The sequence below is a fragment of the Magnolia sinica genome, chromosome 9 (assembly GCF_029962835.1).
Source record: "Magnolia sinica isolate HGM2019 chromosome 9, MsV1, whole genome shotgun sequence".
NCBI classification, from domain to species: domain Eukaryota; kingdom Viridiplantae; phylum Streptophyta; class Magnoliopsida; order Magnoliales; family Magnoliaceae; genus Magnolia; species Magnolia sinica.
This window is the reverse complement of record NC_080581.1, coordinates 1,078,798-1,101,711: the sequence shown is the minus strand read 5'-3', so window position 1 is coordinate 1,101,711 and position 22,914 is coordinate 1,078,798. Positions and strand designations below refer to the sequence as shown.

The 22,914-nt window shown below is 38.9% G+C and overlaps 1 long non-coding RNA gene, 1 other non-coding gene and 1 pseudogene across 2 annotated transcripts; all 3 read right to left on the bottom strand.

Moving 5' to 3' along the window:
* Positions 1–302: 302 nt before the first annotated feature.
* Positions 303–21,778, bottom strand: LOC131256584 (cycloartenol synthase-like; annotated as a pseudogene).
* On the bottom strand, positions 8,604–15,502 carry LOC131256585 (uncharacterized). The gene is made up of 2 exons (XR_009176886.1): positions 15,316–15,502; positions 8,604–9,065 (listed from the first exon to the last, which is right to left on the bottom strand). It is a non-coding gene; the product is annotated as an uncharacterized LOC131256585 (long non-coding RNA).
* On the bottom strand, positions 19,722–19,794 carry TRNAR-ACG (transfer RNA arginine (anticodon ACG)). Its single transcript has one exon. It is a non-coding gene; the product is annotated as a tRNA-Arg (tRNA).
* Positions 21,779–22,914: the final 1,136 nt, after the last annotated feature.

Here is a 22,914-nt window from a genome sequence, read left to right as displayed (position 1 = left end):
TTCCCACTTACAGAACTTGTAAGTATCCAAACAACCTCTTACTGTTGCTAGTTCATATACCAAAATCAGATTGGCTGAACAACCTAACCTCTGATTTGTCAATACTTGTTTGTTGAAATAGGACTGCTGTACAGTTTCAATTTTAATCATCCAATGAATATCCACCCAAGCGGATAACTTATTAAATAAGTGTAATTTTAGTTATATATCCAAAATACGAGCCACAATTTGGACAAATTAATTTTAATTATTTGTTTTTTATGTTTTCAATTTTCAAGTGCCTAAGTCATCCATCACACTAGTATCCAAGTTTTTCTTTAATATGTTTCATACATCCAGGCCAGTCGAGTTAGCTGATCAAATATCGGGCCTGGTCATGATGGAGGAGGTTCTAGACCGTCCAGCCGTCCATCTTAAATTAAACATTCACACTATCGAGAGTTCCTTTATCATGGATCAAAATAAACATAGAAAAAAATGAAAAACCACAACCAACTTGTGAGGACATTATAAGGTTTTGGGGGTGAGTAGAACCCATGCATGATATTCTCCAAGAGCCCATATGGGACAGATATTTCTATATGCTGAGTAGCTTAGCATACAGTTCTTGTTGAACACTCCTCTTATTTCCTGCAATCGATCATCCATCATCACAGCCACCACCACCACCATCACAACAACAACAACAACAGCAGTAGTGGTAGTAACAAGAAAAATAACAATAACAACAACAATAATATTAAGAGGCCGAGTTTCCTATTTGTTTTGAACATGGAACTCCCCCTTTTGGTATGTAATTTGTATATGTAGGGTGTTTAATTGTTTAATTCAAGCTATTGATTTGATGTCCCCCACCAAGGATAATAAACCACTCCTAAAAAGTCTCTCAAATTGGAAGATCCCAACTATCACATCTCATCTTTTCTTAACTATGTATTTATACGCCAACAAAGGAAAGGTTAGAGTTGACTAGATGACGAGATTTTTTGGGCATGTTTCATCCATGGTGAGGAGCATTGGATCAATGGATTGGATAAACCTATCATGGACCCCACATTTACAGATTAGGTACCGAAACAGGGAAGTTCTCTGTTGTAGCTGAACCTTCTTATCAATCTTGTAGTAGGTTTGTGCTACAAATATGTGATCTCGTGTGATCGATCGGTTCAGTAAACTTAAATATTCAGGTGGTAGTTACCTGTTGTGGCAAATCGCCATTTTCTATCTGTGAATTAATTAACAGCATTGATGCATGATGCAACGGCGTAGGATCTCTCTTGGCCTACTTCCAATAAAACATTTCAAGGGTTAGGACATTAGGAGAGAGCCATATTTTTACATATTTTCATAAATTGGGGGTGTAGCGGAATCTCGATGCAGAAAATATGAGTAGAGATTCCCTAATTACAAGGGCATCGAGCAAAAAGAGAAACCTTAGAAACAGAATTTACGATTTTTGGAATTTATACTCTTAGGGACTGTTTGGTTTTCTAATTTCCTATGAAATGCGAAGTAAATGAACCACCATTACTATTTTAAGGTGTCTGTTTAAACAAGAACTACAGCCTATATATCGCGGGTCAAATACAAATGTAAAGGAAATAAGTTAAATGCAATCATTACATTTTTACATTATAAAACTATCATTTTTATAATGATTTTTAGGTAAAACAAACACCAACAAAATCATCATTGCACTCAAATATAAGTGATGTCACAGCCTAAGTACAAGAGTAAATACTCATTATACATTTACGGCAATTTTTTATTGTAATTAGAAAACCAAACAGGCCCTTAGGAGAATTATTCAAAAATCGTGAAATGTATCTTATGTTCTGCATTAGAAAGAATGAGATCTTTCGTATCCTTGCATTCATCGTGCCCTAAATTTTGAAAATTCTACTAAGAGTAGAAGTCCCAAAAATCATGAAAATTTTCTTTTATTCTCAACCCCCCCAAGCCAAATGCAATCTTGACGAATGATATGAACGTAAGCTATGTAATTGATGAGACTAACCTGTCCAGCATCAATAAGAGCCATTAGAGCCCATGCTGTATTTGTTAAATGTGACCGGTTGCACCTGTTTCAGTGAGTGGTGGATCACACCAGAAATAAATGAATTACAAAAAAAAAAAAGTTTTAATTTCTTCAATTTTCGTTTAGGTTGCGTTTGGACACATTATCTGATTGAATTGAGATTATTAGTTTAACAAAGTTTGAGATCACAAAATTCCAATTAGCTTCCTCACCATTCATATTGACGGTCTGGGCTCCAAATTACGATCACAATGCTTTCAAGTTGGACTTGACTGTTATATGGGGCCTACTTTTTCATCCTGAATACTTAGAAATGTTACTCATATTTGTCATTTTCTTTTGATTAAACTGAATATTCACAACTCAATCCACTTGTGCATCAAAACACGGCTTTAAATTAAGAAATCCAGTTATATGAAGATGCACTCTCTTAATGTTGGTTTAAATCTTTAATATCTTCTTCAAAATAAGTGAATAATGACAACTAAACAAAAACCACTTAATTTTATTTTTCTTCTTCTTTGATTTTTTTTCATAATCTATGTAGTCAATATAGGAGAGCTACTTCAGCTTGTATTTTCATGTACTTTCGTGATTGAGTTTTCCATCATACAAATTAGTTTGTATTATTATTGTACAGATGAATCTCTAATCGTGAGGATGCACATTCTGAGAGTTGGACTCAATTAGAGGGTTGTTCTATCTTGGGGGCAGATCACCATTCAAACCTTGCTACCTTAATTGCTCATCCATAAAGGGACAAGTTTTGGATGTTTGGTATTTTTATTTGAGAAATTTACCACTGTACGACCCATTTACCCACTTAAGCCTACTCCTTTTAACCTGACCAGAATAAGCCCCAGCTATACGGACAACTCGCATCGGCTGTTGCTTGAAGGCTTGGGTTCCTTTGGCTACGAATTATAACCGTAGCCAAATCCGTAGCCACTGTTTAATATTTAATCTAGGCGGCAGTACTGCCAACCTCTGGACGTCTGTGCGGTAGCGCCGCCCGGTTTTTTTAAAGAAAATTAGGTGGGTCCCATCATGGGCCCCACATAATTTTGAATGGCCCCAATTCCATGTTCATGATTTTGGTGGGCCCTACATCCACCTGTGCACTTTTTTTTTTTTTTTTTTACATGGATAACTTTATTCAACATACATTTTTTTCTAATACATATTTATATAAATATGTATATATAAACCTATAAAAAAAAATTCTCTTTTTTTTTCATTTATTTCTTTATTCATTTAAAAAGAATATCTTCTAAACCAAAATTAGTTACTTGATGTACCCTATATGATTTTGGGGTAGGTGAAGCTACTTTAGCCAACCAACCTGTTTATTTTCCAAGATTCCATCAGGTTGATGGTCGAAAATCCATTTCATTCACTTCGCGGTTAATTTCAATCAGTTCGCGGTCAATTACATTCATTTCATTTACTTCACGATCAATTCCATGCATTTCACGGTCAATTCCCTTCCTTTCACGGTCAATTTCATGCATTTCACGTTCAATTCCGGCGATTCCCCTTCACTTCACGGTCAATTCAATTCATTTCACACTCAACGGTCAATCCCCTTCACTTCACGGTTATTTCCATTCATTTCACGGTCAATCCCGGCGATTCCCCTTCACTTCACGGTCAATTCAATTCATTTCACGGTCATTTTCATTCATTTCACGGTCAATCTCGGCAATTCTCTTTCACTTCACGGTCAATTCAATACATTTCACGGTCAATTCTGTGCATTTCACGGTCGATTCCCTTCACTTCACGATCATTTTCATTCATTTCATGGTCAATCCCGGTGATTCCCTTTCACTTCACGGTTAATTCAATGCATTTCACGGTCAATTCCCTTCAATTCCGGTGATTGACAGTGAAATGCATGGAATTGACTGTGAAGTGAAGGGGAGTCGCCGGAATTGACCGTGAAGTGAAGGGAATTGACCGTGAAGTAAAGGGAATTGACCGTGAAGTGAAGCGGAATCACCGGTATTGACCGTGAAATGCACGGAATTGATCCTGAAGTGAAGGGAATTGACCTCGAAATGCATGGAATTGACCGTGAAGTGAAGGGAATTCGTCAGAATTCACCGCGAAATGCATAGAATTTATGGCGAAGTTAATGAAATTTACCGTGAACTGATTGAAATTGACCGTGAAGTGAATGAAATTGATCGCGAAGTGAATGAAATAAATGAAATTGACCGCGAACTAATTGAATTGGATTTTCGACCATCGACCCGATGGAATCTTGGAAAATAACTACATTGGTTGGCTAAATTAGTTTCTCTTACCCAAAAATCATATGTGGTACCTTGCGTAACTCATTCTAGTTTAGAAGATATGCTTGCTAAATAAATAGACAAAGAAATGAATTAAAAGATAGAAAAATATTTTTATATACTTATATATACATATTTACATAATTATGTATTAGAGAAAAATCTAAGGGAGAAAAAGTTCTTCTTCTAATAAAATAAATAAATAAATAATTCTACCAGAGTGGCGCGGCACTGCCGCCGGCAGCGTGGGTTTTTTTTTTTTTTTTTTTTTGCTGTGGAATCTTTGTTGCTTTGTGGGTCCCATCATGAGGTCTGTGTTATATCCAAACCGTCCATCTATTTGGCGAGCTCATATTAAGGCTTGAGACGAAAAATAAGACAGATCTAACTATCAAGTGGACCACACTGTTAAAGGCAGTGGGGAATTGAACGTCTACCATTGAAACCCTTTTAGGGGTTACAGAAGTTTTGGATCATTATGAAATTTGTTTTTCCTCTTCATCCAGGTCTTTGTGACCTTATGAATAGATTGGATGGAAAATAAATGTTATGGAGGGCCCTACAAAAATTTTAACGGTGAAAATCAAATTTCCCGCTGCTCTTTGTGGTGTGGTCCAGTTGATCTTTGGATATGATTTTTTTTTGGATAATGCTCCGAAATGATCTCGAAATATGGATGAACGTTGTGGATATAATAAATACATAACTGTGGGGCCCATGTAACGTTGATCTCTTTTTTGAACCGTTCGTACAACTCGGAGTTCGAGGAGCGCCCGCGCTCGCCTTCGAGCACCAGTCGATCCGTTTGAAGGTAAAAGCAGGGGGCATTTTCGACCTTTGGCAAGTCGTCCGTACAGCTGGGGCATATTCTAGTGAGGTAAAAACGGAGTGGGCTTAAGCGGGTAAATGGGCCATAAATGGTAAATTATCTTTTTATTCTTGGAACATTGGTTTGACTCGGTTGTACTTGCCCATACCCATGAACTGATTGGGCTCACTCAAGTGGCATATTGAATCGCCTAATAAAACCCATAAAAAACAGAAAGAGAAATATACCTCATTTTTGCAAGAAAGATAACTCTCTCCCCAACCACCAGAATCTAGCTGTTTTGATAACAGAAATTCACAAGCTTTGTGGATGATGGAGCTGTTGTGGAAGGTCTTTCCACTAGCTACTAGCCCTTTTACTGCAAACCATGTGGCGTAAGTGTAGCAAATTCCCCAGGAGCCATACCTATACAAATATCTTGTCATGTCATACATATGAAAAATAATAGGCCTGGGCCTGACCCATTTATTAATGGGTTTTCTCAATGAAAAAAAAAAAAATCTTCAAAACATCTCAACTTAAGAAAACTACTCTCGACTATTTTGAATTTTCAGAAGGATACTGATGGAGAGGAAAATTGATCAAAATGCCTTTCATTTACTTTCTTTTAGGGCCTATCTGAAATCATGAATTCCAGGTAATAGAAAGGAAAAGGTAGTGGTGGTTTCCATTGTCGAATGAAAATAATGGAATTCAAATTCAATAGGCTGTGTTTGATTTGTAAGGAAAACTATGTGAAATCCTATATTCAATTAGACAATTTTTACCTCAGTTTTTGTGTCAGATAAAAAATGACATATGAAAAAGCCTAATGGTGACCGTGAACTTTGACTTTGTTTGCAAAACAAAATGTAAAAAATGCTGAATCTCCTTTTTCCATGGAATCCATGCCTTCAAACAGGGCCATAAGAAAAGTGGAAGAGACTAGCATTGCGGGTCCACGTGATGTGTTTATGAATTCCAACTAATCAAACAGGTGGACCCACCATGATTATCATAAGAACAAAAAAATCAGGCTTTTATCCAATCATCAAGTGGACCACATCATAAAAAATAACATGCACCTCGCAAAAACTCCAATTCCACCTGTAGCCCACCTGATAATTGGATCAACGTAATCTCTATGGCATTTGATCATCTTGGTGGGGTGCACCTTTTAGGCAGCCTAGATGTCATACTTAAACCATGTTGGTCCCACAATGTTCATCATACCACAATGACCAAAGGCATTTTGGTTATTGTGCCATTCATCCATACTGTCAGAGTATTCTTTCAAAAATTCAAGGTACTCTTAAGCCTTTTTTTTCTTCCATAAATTCAGGTTTTTAAGGATTTTTTTTCTTAGAATACACTATTTGATTTTCATTTTGCTTTTTATAGCATAGATGAAAAGAGAATCAGACCATGAACCATCAGACTCCTGTGTTTTCTCTATGAAATCCATTGCTTTAGATATGCATCGTTCTATTTCTTGTTTCCTATGTCCAGGATATAGTTTCCCGAATAATGTCAAAGCCGCCGGTGAAGTGCAATCGGGATACCTAACCGCCGCACACGTTAGAGTTAACCAGTACAAATTGTATGAAATGAGACGAGGCGGGACCCAATAAAAATGTTTGCACGTTAAGCTTAACATACAAATGGATGTGTGGGGCCGACTGTGATGTTCTAATGGCATACAATCTGTCCATCGTTATTGCTCCATCCTACTCTCCATGGATATAGCACAACTCAACTCAGTTTCGATCCAAAACTCAGTTGGGCCACTCCATGTAAAATCATGCCTAAAAGTGCTACAACCTCTAAAATCATTTGTTGTGGCCCACCTGGGTTTCAAATGGTTGAATTTGTTAAGAGTGCATTCTTCTGTGTTGAATGCATCTATTGAATGGATTAGATGGAATATATAAAGCAGTGGGCCTCGCAGATGGCTTCGCCATCCCGACTATTCCCTGTGGTGTGGCCCACCTGACTTCTGTAGTAGCCTCATTTTTCTGCTCCACGGAGGAAAAATAGGGGCCGCAAATGATGGACCATTTGGATGTCATTGAAAACATCATGGTGGGCCCCACGTGTCGACTTGTATGTTGAGCTTAAAGTAAAAAATGTTTGTATTGGATCCAACCCTGAAACTTTAACCTAGAGGATTGAAAAGGTGAAAAATTCATGCTGGTAGTCAATGACAATGTCTTCAAAAAATTCAGAAGGATTGAACAACTGGAATGAAAAATTAAAAGTAAGAGGATTTGCTTTAGTAAATGATGCATGAGAGAGAGAGAGAGAGAGAGAGAGAGAGAGTTATTTCAAATACTATGCGCCATGTACGAGTTGATGATAATGTTTGGCTTCATCGAGGAGACACTACAAGGAAATTGCTCTTTTACCGAAGACATAATTCGTCATTATTTTATCTTTTTTCGTCGGTAATGATTATTACCGACAAAATATGCCGTCGCTAAAATCGTCGCAATAAGACAATTGCTGAAGGCTTTTCCCGACGAAATATGACTTCTTTGGCAATGATAAAACAAATACCGACAACTAAAATCGTCGGCTAAACATGTTACTTTTGGTAGGAAAAAACAATATATTTCGTCGATAAACACAGCTTATACCTACGAATATCTTCGTCGGCAAAACTGTGGATAGACGACATTACCGACGAGTACATTCGTCGGTAAAACAATAATGCCGACGAGTATGTTCGTCGGCATAAGCCCGGATAAACGACATTACCGACGAGTACGTTCATCGGTAAAACAATAATACTGACGAGTATGTTTGTCGGCATAAACCCGCTATTATCGATGAAATAATTCGTCGGTATATCTCATATATAGATCGTTGGTATAAATTTTTGTATTAATTTGTACCAATGAAATATTTCGTCGGTAATAGTCTGTTTCTTCCTGGTTTTATTTATTTTCAAAATTCAGGAAAAAATTCCTGATATACACCTGTAAATACACCTGTTACAATACATTTTCATCATATTCACATCCACATTCTTCCAAACACAAACTACATCCATCCAAACACAAACCACATCCATCTATACACAAACAACCCTATCCACATCCACGCACAAATACATATAAGTTTAACATTCGTATATAAAATAAAAAAATCCTATCCACATCCACATACAACCCACATTCATTCACGCACAAATACATATAAGTTTAACATTCATATATAAAATAAATCATAAAAAAATCACGAAGATGAAGGCGGAGGTGGTGGGGCATTGATGGCAAAAAGTGCAACGAGAGCCTGAAACATTTCCTGCATCCGTCGCTCATGCTCCACCCGCATCTCCTCGATCCTCCTCTCCTGCTCCTCCCGTCACCTCTCCTGCTCCTCCATCTGCCTCTTCAGATCCTCTCTACCTCTCCAGCTGCTCTTTGATCTCATCGACAATGACCCATAGCTGTTGAACCTCTCTCTGCGATATCAGCTCAACGTAGGGCGCTCTCCCCAGCAACGGATCGGCTGGAGGCAGTATCCGCAATATCTTGGCTACTACTTGTCGCTGAAAAATCAGTATCCGCAATTGTTCCCCTGAACACATCCCCTATTATATCTTGAATTTCGCCAACGTCTTCATCCTCGTCATTCGGCACAATTGGGCCAGTACGGACTTCAGTGGCCTCAACTCTATGCTGCAACCCTTCACCATGATAGATCCACCAAGTGTAACCCTGGTCAATCCCAACTATGAACAAATCGTCTTCTACTTTGTCTAACGTCTTATAAATCATGTTCTTGCATTTTCGACATGGACACCTAATCCTATTGCCTGAATCTGCCCGATATCGCGCAAATTCCATGAACTCTTGAACCCCTTGTTTATACTCTGGGCCAAACCTGTTCTTAGCTCGCATCCAACTCTTATCCATCTCTACAATGAAAAGATTATAATCAGTTTACAGAAATAGGCTTAAGATTAGGTTAGGGTCATAGGTTTAGGATTAGGTGTAGGTTTAGGTTTAGGTTTAAGTTTAGGTTTAGGGATTCAGGTTCGGTTTCGGGTTTGGGATCGGGTTTAGGATTAGGTTTTCAAGTTTATGTTTAGGTTTAGGTTAGTGTTATAGATTTAGGAGTAGGTGTAGGTTTAGGTTTAGAGATTTGAGTTTAGGTTTAGGTTTAAATTTAGGTTTAGGATTTTGGGTTCGGGATCGGGTTTAGGTTTAGGTTAGGGTTATAGGTTTGGGTTTAGGTGTAGGTTTAAGTTAAGTGAATTAAGTTTAGATTTAGGTTTAGGTTAAGGTTATAGGTTTAGGGATTTGAGAATAGGTTTAGGTTTAGGAATTTGAGAATAGGTTTAGGCTTAGGTTTAGGTTAGGGTTATAGGTTTAGGGATTTGAGATTAGGTTTAGGTTTAGGTTTAGGAATTCAGGTTCGAGTTTGGGATCGGGTTTAGGTTTAGGTTTTCGAGTTTAGGTTTAGGTGTAGGTTTAAGTTTAGGTTTAGGTTTAGGGATTCGGATTCGGATTTGGGTTCGGGTTTAGGTTTTCAAGTTTAGGTTTAGGTTTAGATTAGAGAGTTGAGATTAGGATTAGGTGTAGGTTTAGGTTTAGAGATTTGAGTTTCGGTTTAGGTTTAGGTTTATAAATTCGGGTTCGGGTTCGGGATCGGGTTTAGGATTAGGTTTTCGAGTTTAGGTTTAGGTTTAGGTTTAGGTTAGGGTTATAGGTTTAGGTTTAGGTGTAGGTTTAGGTTTAGGGATTTGAGTTTCGGTTTAGATTTAGGTTTAGGAATTTGAATTCGGGTTCAGGATCGGGATCGGGATCGGGTTTAGGTTTGGGTTTTCGAGTTTAAGTTTAGGTTTAGGTTAGGGATCTATTTGACCTTATCAACATGTTTGATGCCAAATAAACATTATAGTGCGCCCGACGAAGTTTTTAACGTTGGGCATTCAATCACCATTGCTTTCCTGTGGTGTGATCCACACTTGATCTTTGGATGTGCCTCAATTTGGGACATCCTCTAAAATGAGCTGCTGCAAATGCAGATGGACGACGTAGATGTACAACACATAGATCGAGTTAGGTCCCACGGTCAAGGCCTAACCCACTAAGCTAGTTACGCCTGAAATCGAATTGCATCCTGAGTTACTTAGTACGCTCAGTTGGGCCCACTGTAAATATATGTAGTTTATCTACACCGTTCATCTGCTTTTCCAGATTATTTAAGGAGTTGAAACCAAAATTGAATCATGTCCAAAACTCAGGTGAACCATACCACAAGAAATAGTGGGTATAATGATTTCCATCATTGAAACCTTTCTAGGGCCTATAGTGATGTTTATTTATCATCCAACATGTTCACAAGATCACACAGATATTGATGAAGGGAAAATATAAATATCAGTGGTTCCCACCTTCCAGGGACCCCCGCTCAACATCCAGATAGCTCCGACGCACATCCGGGTTTGCTCCATCAATTTCAAGCTAATACATAAACACGGGCATGTCCAAATGGCCAGGCCACCCATATTGTTGTCCATAGGAAATGAACAGTTTCATCATGGTCATAATAACGGTTCCCACCTTCCAGGGACCACCGCTCAACATCCGGATAGCTCCGACGCACGTCTGGGTATGCTCCATCAGGTGGGTCATGCTCTTTCAAAACTCAGGTGGGCTAAAGCATATAGAACAAATGGATGGATAGAAAGCATCCATTTGATTGTCAGTTCACTTTGCATATTGTAGCCCACCGAGGAGTAAAACTGCCTGACTTTTGAGAAAAAACTGTCTCACAAGTCACAACTATAAACTAACAAGTCACAATAATAATTTAAGAAAAAAAAAATGTAATACATATTAAGGTAACTATATACAATGCACAATAATGAGAAAAGCGAAGAAGCAATGTAATACAATTAGTTAATTATACAATTGTTGGGATTTGAATGTCTAATTTACGGGCTTGGGGTTGACTTCTTCATGGATTTTGAATTGTTTGAGTTGGGCCTGATGGGCCAGTCCAATTCAAAATTTTGATTTTGGCGGGCTCAAACACGGCCCATTAACAGTAATTTTATCCCTAAAGCATTTGTCAAACAGATTATTGGGAGATGCTACAGTGCTTTTAGATCACTATAAGTTTCAGTGCTCTGAGTTGCAGTGATACACACAGTCTATCTGTCTAGATTTTCAAGTAGGTCCAACACACATTTCAGGTACTTAGAAATTGCATTGGCTACATATAAGTAGTTCAAATCAAACAGTCTAGTTTAGATGGATCATTCTATCTAGGGAATTGAAGTTTAATACTGAGAAATTACTTACAAATTGCATATACATCATACAAGTAGTTCAAATCAAACGGTCCAGTTTAGATGGATCATTCTATCTAGGGAATTAGTGTTTAATACTGAGAAATTACTATGAAATTGCATATGCAACATAAAAGTAATTCAAATCAAACAGTGCAATTTAGATGGATCGTTCTATCTAGGGAATTGATGTTTATGCACACTCTCATTGATTTACATACACCCATTTTAAATTTATAGATTGTTACATCCAACATAAAAATAAAAATAAAAATAAAAATGGGTGCATGCAAATGGATGGCATTAATTCCCTGACAGAAAGATCCATTTAAACTGGACTGTTTGATTGGAACTTTCTACGCCCGTGTATCATCCACCACACCCTACCAGCTCTTCCTTGAATACTCCCATAGTCCCATTACTGAGAAGAAAAATCACTAAAAGTGCAACTCAAAATTCCTTCTAATATAAGTATCGTCTAAGAAAAATGCTCTAGTGCTCTCATAGTACTACAAGTTATGGTGCTCGTAGTTTCATTTGGACACTTAGACAATCCAATAAAAAAAATCTAGCCTATCCACTAGATCCAACATATGTCATACAATACGATGCATATACCACCCCAATCTGGAAACTGTAACAATCTGATCATTAGCATTTAATATGGACTATGGACAGTAGACCCAGCATGGCACTTGCTGCTTCACTATTCATATAAGATTATAATATGTAATGGCATGCTAACTCTTCTAATAGTGTCATTACTGGAGACTTTTTTTAGACATTTTAATATTTCTCTTATTTTAAAAGAAAGCATCCAAATTCCAGTGCTACATACTAATATCTAAGTTTGTTGTCAAGCACTCAATCTCTGTCCACTAGCATACATGAGATCCAGACTGTTCATATATTGTACCCAAGCATGGATGGAGCATATGCCAAAATCACACCAATCAGATGATCCTAGCTACTGGTCCGAGGATTTTGTAATCCTCAAGAGCCTGCTAATAGCTAGAATCACTTGAGTAATCTGATTTTTTGGGGTAGGCCATATGGACTATGGACAGTAGACAGTGGCATTCAATCACCACTCTTTCCAATGATGTGCTCCACCTGGTATTGAATTTGCCACATTTTTGGGCTCATGCCCTTATATGAAATGGATAGACAACATGGATAAAACGCATCCATCATGGTGGGCCCACAATTTTTTAGTAGCATACAGTACCGACGTGGGTGTTGTGTGCTGCCTTAGGCAGTCTGAGTCTTAAAAAGGAAACGCGCCTTTGTTTTAACCCATGTACCACCATGCAGGTGGAACATGAAGGTGGGGCCCAACCTGTTGTTGATAAGGTCACACGGAAACCAATATGAAGGAAAAACACAAATATCAGCTTGATCCAAAACCTATGCGTCCCAAAATAGATTTTAACAGACTGACTACTGTTTTTTGTGATGTGGTCAACCTAAGATTTGGATGAATTTCATTCTTTTTCCATTTCCTAAAATAAACGGGCAAAGAGGATGGCTGGCCTAGATATACAATGTATCAAGTTGGGCCCCACTGTCATGTTCCACCTGCATGGTGGTACATGGGTTACAACAAAGGCGTGTTCCCTTTTTAAGACTCGGACTGCCTAAGGCAGCACACGACACCCACGTCAGTACTGTATGCTACTAAAAAAATTATGGGCCCACCATGATGGAAGTGTTTTATCCATGTTGTCTATCCATTTCACATTAGGGCATGATCCCAAAAATGTGGCAGATTCAATACCAGGTGGAGCACATCATTGGAAAGAGTGGTCATTGAATGCCACCGTCAACAAATTTCTAGGGTTCACTTGAGTAATGTGATTTTTTGGGGGAGAACTGAAGAATTTCTAGAGAAACTGTTCATGGACAGAACATGATTCTTCAAACATGCCCAAAGTGCACATTCGGATGCAGTGTCCACTTGAGCTGCAACATTACTCTAATGAAGTAGAAATAACTCTGTTGTAGTTACCTCCCAACTCACAATGAGGGACTGGGTTCCAAGCCGCAATTATGACACTTCCAACTAGGGCTGCAACTGATTGATCCAACCCAAGTTCAGTTCGGGTTGTCAAGGTCATTGGGTCGTGTTTGGGTTGGAAAATGTCAACCTGATTTGAAGTCAGGTTGGGTTCGAGTTGAGCAAATTCGGGTTGGGTTAGATCAGGTTGGGAATAATCACATGTATTCAGGTTGGGAGGGGTCAGGTCGGGTCAGGTATATAGAGGAATTCAGGTTGTGTTTGGGTTGGGTAGCTCAGGTTGAAATCTGGATCAGGTTAGGTTTCAGGCTGGGTTGGGCTTGGGTGGACTCTCAACCCAACCCCACCCTGCCCAAGATGCATCCCTACTTCCAACTTGGACTTGAAAGCACCATAACTGCAATTGATACTAGACACTGCGTCAATTATCTGGCAATTCAATAAGCTTCCCTTATGGTCTTCCTTTGATGTTTTAGGATGACCTTTGGTCATCTGGGTGTATCTTTTCACTAGCTGGAATAAAAAATTTGTAACCCTTCAGAAAGAAAAAATAGCACATCAGCAGACTGAGTACCATCCACTTTGGTTGATGTTGAGGTTCTTTTGGTAAATCCTGAAGTACTAAGACACCACTAAAACGCCGAACGTTCCAGCTGCATTCATTGTTGAACGAACATGTAGCTACCCAATATTTGAATTTGAATCCGACATGTCAGCTTGAATCCACAAAGACATCCTTAATCAAATTCATTGCCTATCCCAACAAGCATGTTTACCAATTAGAAATGTCATTCTCACAAGGAGGCTTACATTTTGATAGATGTTGAGCACAATCCACTAATTGGAAAATATATGACCGTTGAATTTTTAGAGGCAAGGACGGGAAGATAGCCATGCTGAACCACAGGTATGCAGATAGAAGTCTTAGAGCATCAGGTGATTGATTTGATTCGGTCACTGGTGGACCTTAGTTGCACAAACCTTCGATGCACAGGGCTATCAATGGTCCGGACCGGCACATGCGCTTTTGGGCTAGGCAGGTATTTGGGCCAGGTTGTGCATGCCTTTTAGTGCTTGGACTTAGATATAAAAGCCTGAACAGTTTGCACCGAGCTTGGGCTACCCCCAGCCTAGCCTGATCCTGCCCAGGCCTATATATCTCGAATAAATTAATATAGATACATACATATATATGGGTTTTGCTAAATGGCACATGGGGTGACCTGTTGTCGATCTGAACCATTCATTCATTCATAACTAGGAGTAAGCAATGGTGCAAAAATCATGCAACTCAGGTGATCCTAAGCTTCCTATCAATAACACGGAAATGGACAATCAAAAACGACCCAACAAATGGACAATCAACTTTTCATGATACAGAGGGCCTCATTAAAGTGTTTGGCCCAAATGAAGCACAAGTGTGTGTGTGCGCGTTTTTTTTTTTTTTATAATGTCCGTAAAGCAATTGATTTCACCAAACGAGGTGATACACAGATTAATTACGGGAAAAAACAAATAAATAAATAAATAAAATCATCCAGAATCATGAAATGAAAACACATTCAATCTGGTAAAATAGAAATAAACAGAAGAGCTTGGATTGGATTTGTTTTATTTTTCGGTTCTTGCCCAAAATTGAGGGGGAAAACATATGGATGGCAAATATAAAACGAATATATCAAGTTGGGCCCCACAATGCACAACAAATCAACACACCACCGCTGCAGGTGTGTTGGCAACGCCACTTAGTCAGCGTTTGGGCGCGGATTCATCCATTTTTGCAGATAAACCCAAAAACCCTAAATCGGCATTAAGATCAGCATTGAGAGAGAGAGAGAGAGAGAGAGATACCTCAATGTTGGTGGAGTTTTATAGCCTTCAACCACAGATTCAGAGAGAGTTAGAAGGCGTGCGTGGGTAGGGCGGTCGGCAACAAAATCTTGGGTGGGGATAGAGAGAGAAAGTGGGAAGAGAGATCGAGCAAGGAAGATAAAGAGAGAGAGGAGGAAGAGAGATCGACAGGTAGGGAGAGGAGGAAGAGAGATCGACAGGTAGGGAGAGGAGGGAGAGATCCGTAGGAAGAGAGAGAGAGAGGGAAGCGTATGAGAGACAGAAACAGAGTGTAACAGAGGGTGGTTAGGGCCAACCTTATTCGAAGGGGATTGCGTCCTACCCCGCCCGGATGATACTGTCCGGGCAGGGCTCTGTGGGGCCCACCATGATGTAACTGTTTTATCCACTCCGTTCATCACTTTTCTCATATCATTTTAAGATACATCCTAAAAAATGAAGCAGGTTCACAGCTCCTGTGGACCACACCTAAGGAAGCTGCAATGATAATGACACCCACCGTTGAAACCTTTCCAAGGGCCACCGTGATATTTTTTTTACCATCCAACCTATTCATAATGTCATGTGGACGTGGATGAAGTGAAAACACAAATATCATCTTGATCCGAAACTTCTCCAGCTCCCAATAAGTTTTTAACTGTGGACGTTCAATCCTCACTTTGTACTCCACTTAAGCCTTGGACTTATTTCATTCATAATTATATATTGGGCCACCTAGATGTGATTCACATATCCAGTCCATTCATTATGTGTGTCCCACTTGGATGAGGGGTCAAACCAAGTTTCAGCCACATCCAAAACTCATGTGGGCCCCACCAAGTGCTTTTATATATTTTAGTATGTCTTATATAATGTTAGATGGTATGGCCCACCTGTGCTCCGTATACAGATGATTTTTGAAATATCTCATAACCTAAAGGGGACACATCAAATGCACGGTGTTGATGTTCAACACATATCATGATGGGCCCCACAAAACTTACTAACATTAATTCTTAGGTTTTCACGAGGTCAACAAGTTGGGTCACAATTTTGACCAAAATATTTGGTCCATTTTACATATCCGGTCCATTCATTCTATTTTACTGATCAATACCTTCAATTTAACTAGTTACTCACCCCAGTCATGCTACATATGAGAAAGATATTGGGCATACAAGATTGATCAATAATTTGAGTGAATTTTGATTTAAACATATGAAGTTATTTACTCTTCAATCTGAACTGATTAGATTGTCCAAAAATAGTTAAAGGTTGTTCAAATAGGGTTAGGGTTTAGGGTTTAGGGTGACCGGAATAGGCGCATTGGGCAGGCTGCAGCACTCATTCGGTAAAAGGCCAATTTCTTATAGTGAGATTAATACACATACAGGACCAAAGCATAAGGACATTTGAATTTTCTAAAAATAGTAATTGTAAGATAGATCTGGCAAAATGGCTCCAAGGAAACCATGGTTGAGCAATCTGTGAAAGAAGTTTCCTCCATCCAACGGTAGGATCGTGTGAGCTCCCATGTAGAGAAACCGCCATTGTTATTCTGTACCCATAAAAAAATAAAAAAAATAAAACAATTTATTAGCGACTCGTCATATTTCAATGGGAAAAAATAAAAATAAGGACTTGTTTTGGGTGCCATTGAAAAATGAATCTAACCCAGATGGTAACGCCTGCTGGCTAGGTGGAAGGAACAAGATGTATGAAACAGATATGGTCACATAAATTCATGTTGACAGTTTGGATCCTTCTCACATGTCATCGGTTGGCACATGAGGAAGCAGGCATAGAAAGGGCAGCTCCCAAACTGATTTTGAAGAAGCAAATGGACAAGCCAAATCCACACCATAACCAGCTGGGTTCGGCCCTGCCTTATGTTTAGGATCGAATGAAAGCCCGTCCTTCAAAGTCCCGACCAACCTACTTCCACTCTTAAACATCAATCTTGTGTCCATTTCCACATGGGTGACCTTGTTTAATGGCGTTATCTCATCATTTTGATCTTTGAAGCTAACTTTCAATTCCTAAGTGAAAGCACCATCTAACCACCATAGCTTAAGTAGAGAAATTGGATGTCTGATTAGTGAAAATGGTTAATTTCTCTTTGTGCAGGTTAGTTCTAACGTACTTGTAGAGAAAGAATAATGTTTACAGCATCATATATTCGCTCTGCCATCAATGGTTCCCCGACGATTTTTGGTGAAATTTGCGACAACAATAACACAGCCTAAAAGAAAAAGGAGACGAAGCAAAATTAAAGAAATCAGTATAGAAGAACGAAATACTTATTGCATTATCTTTGTATTTTGGTTGTGAGCCCAGGTAGAGTTACCTTTAGTCCTGCTGTGCAATCCGACACTTGACACCCTTGATCTGCAACGGTGAAAGTCCATGCACCTTTTGAAATGTGGCAATTCCAGTGACTCAAGTTGCCTGGTGAGTTTTCTAAAACCTTTAGGATGAAGAGAGAAAAATTAGCAGATAGATTTAACTAGATGGTTAATGTTGGGAAATAATTGAAAAGATTAGGATGAAACCTGCAACGCTTTTATAGAGTCATGTGCTTTCTTTAGAGTTGGTCCATATTCTTCAACAAGATTGTTTGATAATATTGCTTGAATGGTGAGAGCAGCGTCCCACGGTTGGCTGCCACAAACCTACAATAAAATGGCATATAGCATCTGCATTTAGTAGATGCTACCAATGAAAGTTTTTTAAAAAGATAAACTACATTTACTGTGAATGTGTTGGAAAGCCAATGTCATTTGCTTCTTTTCAAATACCTGCACTTTCATGCCATCTTCAGCTACCCATAAAAAATCTGGGATTCTTGCAAGGTGACATTTGAATGCCTCCGAATTTGGGTTTTCCACCCAATGAGAAAGCACATCCAAAATCTGCATATTTAAGTAAAAATGCTATAAATTTCAGTATGATTTAATACAGCCTTAACATGTATTTTTATCAGGTAGGCTACCGAACAGGTGAGCTCAAATAAGCCTATCCAAATAGCTGGATGAGGCTATGATAATGATTAATGGGTGATAATCAAACGCATGAACTCCCATGTTTTTGACTCATATAGGACCTGGTTGTGAGGGCACAACAGTCTACCCTGAGATTTTCCAAACTCTTTATTATCAAAACGTGAGAAATTTTATTTTTTGTACTTTACATATTACCTTCTCTACAAATCCAATGCAAAGGCATCGAGTATTCTTATCTTCGTAATGTATCTGTTCCATTGCAGTTCGTAGCGCTCTCTCTCTTAGCATTGAAAAAGGCCAATGCTTTATAAGAGATTCACCAACCTTATAAAGACGTCCCATTAGAATATCTTGTATTAGGGGATGTGGGTAGAAGAGATCTTCCTGTAATAGCAAGATCGAAGAAACTTCACATGTACATACATTTAGATTACAACTAAAAAACAGATGGAAATAGATGTAGAGCTGACCTTTGCACACAAATTACGTGCTCGACACCAATCTATTTCATGATACAGTTGAGTGTAGAGCTCTTCTCTCAGTGATGCGACTGTCTTTGTGATTGGCCCCACAAACTTCTTTCCATATAAGTATGACATGGGCAAGTACACCATGCGGCAATGGCACCAAAGCTTACCTATATGGCTTAAAAACAAGATGTGTGAAAGGGAATTCTAAGTTACATTGGATGATTGTTACGTGTTAGAGAGGAGAAACTAAGCATGCATTGATCCCACGTGCTACTTCTATAATTCAACATAAAAATGTAAAAAAATCACATGAAGGGGTCATTCAACAATAACCTGGATAAAATGGTAGAAAGGAAGGAAGAAGCCAAAATTCTGGGGGAATTGGATTGTTGCCTGACCATTCGAAAACTCGTACCTGACACAAGAACTGGAGATGAGTTATATTCAATTGAAATGAATTGACAGTTACCATTTTCCACGTCTTTGAAGCATATCAGAAGGTTGATGTTCAAATAGGCAAAATGTGGACAACTTTTCTGTACTTCATATTAGAAACTTCTTTATTACAGGAGTCTAGTCTGATTAACTGGATATGTGTTAGCTGGTTCACTGCTATTTTATTCATCCAACTACTCAAAGCATTACCTATTATATGTGTGGGTTATCTATATTTAGTGGCTTTTCATCTTTTAAAAAAAAAATATTAGTGGCTTTTTGGCAGAGCTTTGTTAAGCCCACAAGCGTGCAATAAAGTTCATGTACACACACATATGCTAACATGGAATGATAGCATCTGAGACCCAATCCATCCATTAGAATTAGAATGGCACCACCAAATTGATGTCTATGCCCAAGAATCAGGTTGATCTCCTAATCAAGTGGGCCATAGTTAGCAAAACAAATGGACGGCTCTTTGTGGGTCCCACTTGATGATTGGCTGTTAAAAAATAAAAAACGACTCCACTGGGGATCGAACCCAGAATCTCTGGTTTCGTAGACCAGCGCCTTATCCATTGGGCCATGGAGTCATTGATGTTTGTCTTATCTAAGTTAAGATATAAATAATTACTTTATTAGCTCTTATGGGCCCGGATTTCTGGTTTTTGGAGAGGAAAAAGTAGCCAATGAGATTCGTCTGATTAAAAACTGGAATATTTGCATTTCTCCTTTGATGGGTCTCACTAAATCCCTGTAATTTCTCCTGACCGTCAATATCAGATATTCTAAAACCAACGGTTCTAACAATAAAAGAGCTGTGGGGCCTGCATGCCGGACATTAGTTTTGTTTCTTCCTCTAAACGAGGGACCTGTACCCTATTCTATGTTTCGTCTACAATGGGACCCATAATTTGGATGGTCTGATAACTATAGAACAGTGTCACGAGTTGGCAGGATGAGTCAACCATTTTTAAATAGTGAAAAGCTAAAATGACGAGTCCAAGGTTTAGGAGAATACATACCAATGTATGTATACGTTGAGGCTTTAGTTGTTGGATTTAGATTCTTTTCAATATCTCAAATTGGTTATTTGACAAGGCTCTCCTTGGACAGGAAATATATGGAAAAACTAATATTATTTTAAATACCTCAGCTCTTTTACTACGCAAGGAACTTGATGAGCATCCATACTCAAAGCAACAGAGCTAAAAAAAAAATAAAGAAAAATGAAAAAAAGAAAAGAAAGAAGCAGGTTCAGCCAGTCCAAGAAAAACTTTAAGATAGCTAAGTTTAAGGTGGTAGTGGTGATTGTATACCCGGGTCCTTACTCTTACCCAGGTGGGAGTTTCAACACCTGGTCAAGGGTTCGAGTACCCACCAGTGGTGAAATCCAACGGCGTGCGTGTGTGGGGTGTGTGTGTGTGTGTTAATAAAAATAATTTTTAAAAAAAGTGTATACAAAGAAACATCTAAACTTGGATGGATTTGTCATAGTTAAAGAGTAAATTAGGGATGTTACCTACTTACGTAATTAAGTAAATTCTTTTTTTAAAGAGATTCTTTTAAGGTAAACGAATTTTTTAACAAAGATCTTTCTGTTCACACCCCAAGTGCAGGGTTGTGATGTAGTAATAAACTCGGTAAGACCGAGGTCGAATCCACAGGGACTGAAACCTGTACGTTATCTGAAAATAACCAGATCTAGAACTAGGCTAAGATGAAATTTAAACCAATTGTGATTTGAGGAATATGGTGAAATATTAATTTAAACTTAAAGAATTCAGAGAAAGTGAACTAGGGATTCAGAGGATCCACTTGTAGAGATCAGGGAGATCTTATACCTGCTTTATGGATATTATACTGAACTTACTTGATATAGTTTTCAAGAGATGAAAGGTATAAGAATTAGGTATGATTCCATCACAAATCCATGCCTAAGAGACAAGGTAAACAACAGAACTTAGACCAATCCATAACCAACCAAAAGATGTATGAGTGTTAGGAAGGATCCCATCATCCACCCATGTCTATGAGACGATGGCGAACAACAGGGTTTCTGAACATCAAAATAAAAGGAAAGTAATTATTCAAGTCATCACAGATCTACTGTAATTTAAATCACAACAAATCATTAATGACTAAAAGAATTTCTTAAATCAAACAAAGTCAATCAGTTCAGTTCAATCAAACCTGTAGAAGCTCCCATCACGCTACAAGCTTCACCTCTTAGCCCTAGCTAAGGGATTTAGCCTAACATAATCATAGGAAAAAGAAGAAAAATAAAGAAAAAATACATAAAAATTCCAAACACTTCTCTCTCCGCCTCCCTCTCTCTATCTGACGTCCCCTATTCAAGCATACCCTCTTCTCCACGTTTGGAACTCTTTTTATAGCTTTTGGAGTGGTGGAAATCGGATTTGGGAAGCTATCGTACGCGCAGCGAAAGCCTTTTTGCAGCCAAGTTTGGGGCTTCATAACTCTCGCGTTCCTTGCATTATTTCTGTAAAATCAGCGTCTCTTGGAAGTGTTTTGGCTGGCCTACACGATGGACGGTTCAGATCTGCCATATGATCAAAGATGGTGGGCCACAACTGCCTGGAAAGTCCGATTTTGCGGACGTGCGTAGCCTTTCGCACGTCCGGCGCTGACGTGATTGGTGGGCCCCACAGAGGTGTTTTCAAGAAAATCCACCCCGTCCATTAGATTGCCCTCGAAATTTCAGTAAAAAACGGATGGTTTTTCATATCCATTGACTAAGAATCAGAGAAGAAATCATCCAAACATCAATTTGAACGTTGCAGGGCAGTCCACTTATGGCCTCTGTATCGCGCACGTGTAATTGCATGAGTCCAAAAGCTCAGCATGGGTTCGATGAATTCGTGGCCCTCTACACGATGGACGGATTGGATTATCCGTACAGGCCATGGGTGGGGCCCACTTGCGTCCGCAAAAATGGACAGTTTCCGTCCGTTATACAACGTTAATGCGGCAATTGCTGTTTTAAAGAAGAAGATACGGGTCAGCCGCGCTGACCCGTTATACACGGTATGGTGCGGCTCGGCACATGTGTACCTCATGTACACACTTTGGTTATACGGGGCCCACTGTAATGTATATACAAGATCCGATCCATCCATTTATTTCCTCATCTTATTTAAACCGCCGAGACCAAAGTTGAGACAGTTCCAAATATCAGGTGGGCCCAGAATCAACGGTTTATGGGCTGATCTGTCAGTTGGGGCACTTCTATAGTGATCCAAGGGCTAAATTTTGATATGTACGGTTAATTTATGGCCCTCAGGCCATGTATGAAGTTTTGAGCCAATCAGATGGCGAGAACTATATGATCTTGCATTTTTACCAATTTCGTGCCTCTTTAACGTGAATAACTTGATTTCCTTGGATCCTGGTGTGTAATTCCATCGATCTTGGTCCCCGGAGTCCGTCCCTTGCCTTGGGTGTCATCGTAGCGTCAAATCCATGGTTTAAGCACCCTTTTTCGTTCATGCTTGTCAATACACTCTGCATCACAAATACAATTAAATCAGCTATTAAACGGTATCATGCTTGTAAATCCATGCAATAAATGGGTCGATATGCAATATTTGACCCTCAACACAACCCCCTACCAGCATTTGCTAGTCTCGAGCAAAATATGCGAAAAGTAAGTTGAGAATTACAAACAATTTCTACAAACTCGCGTGATTTTT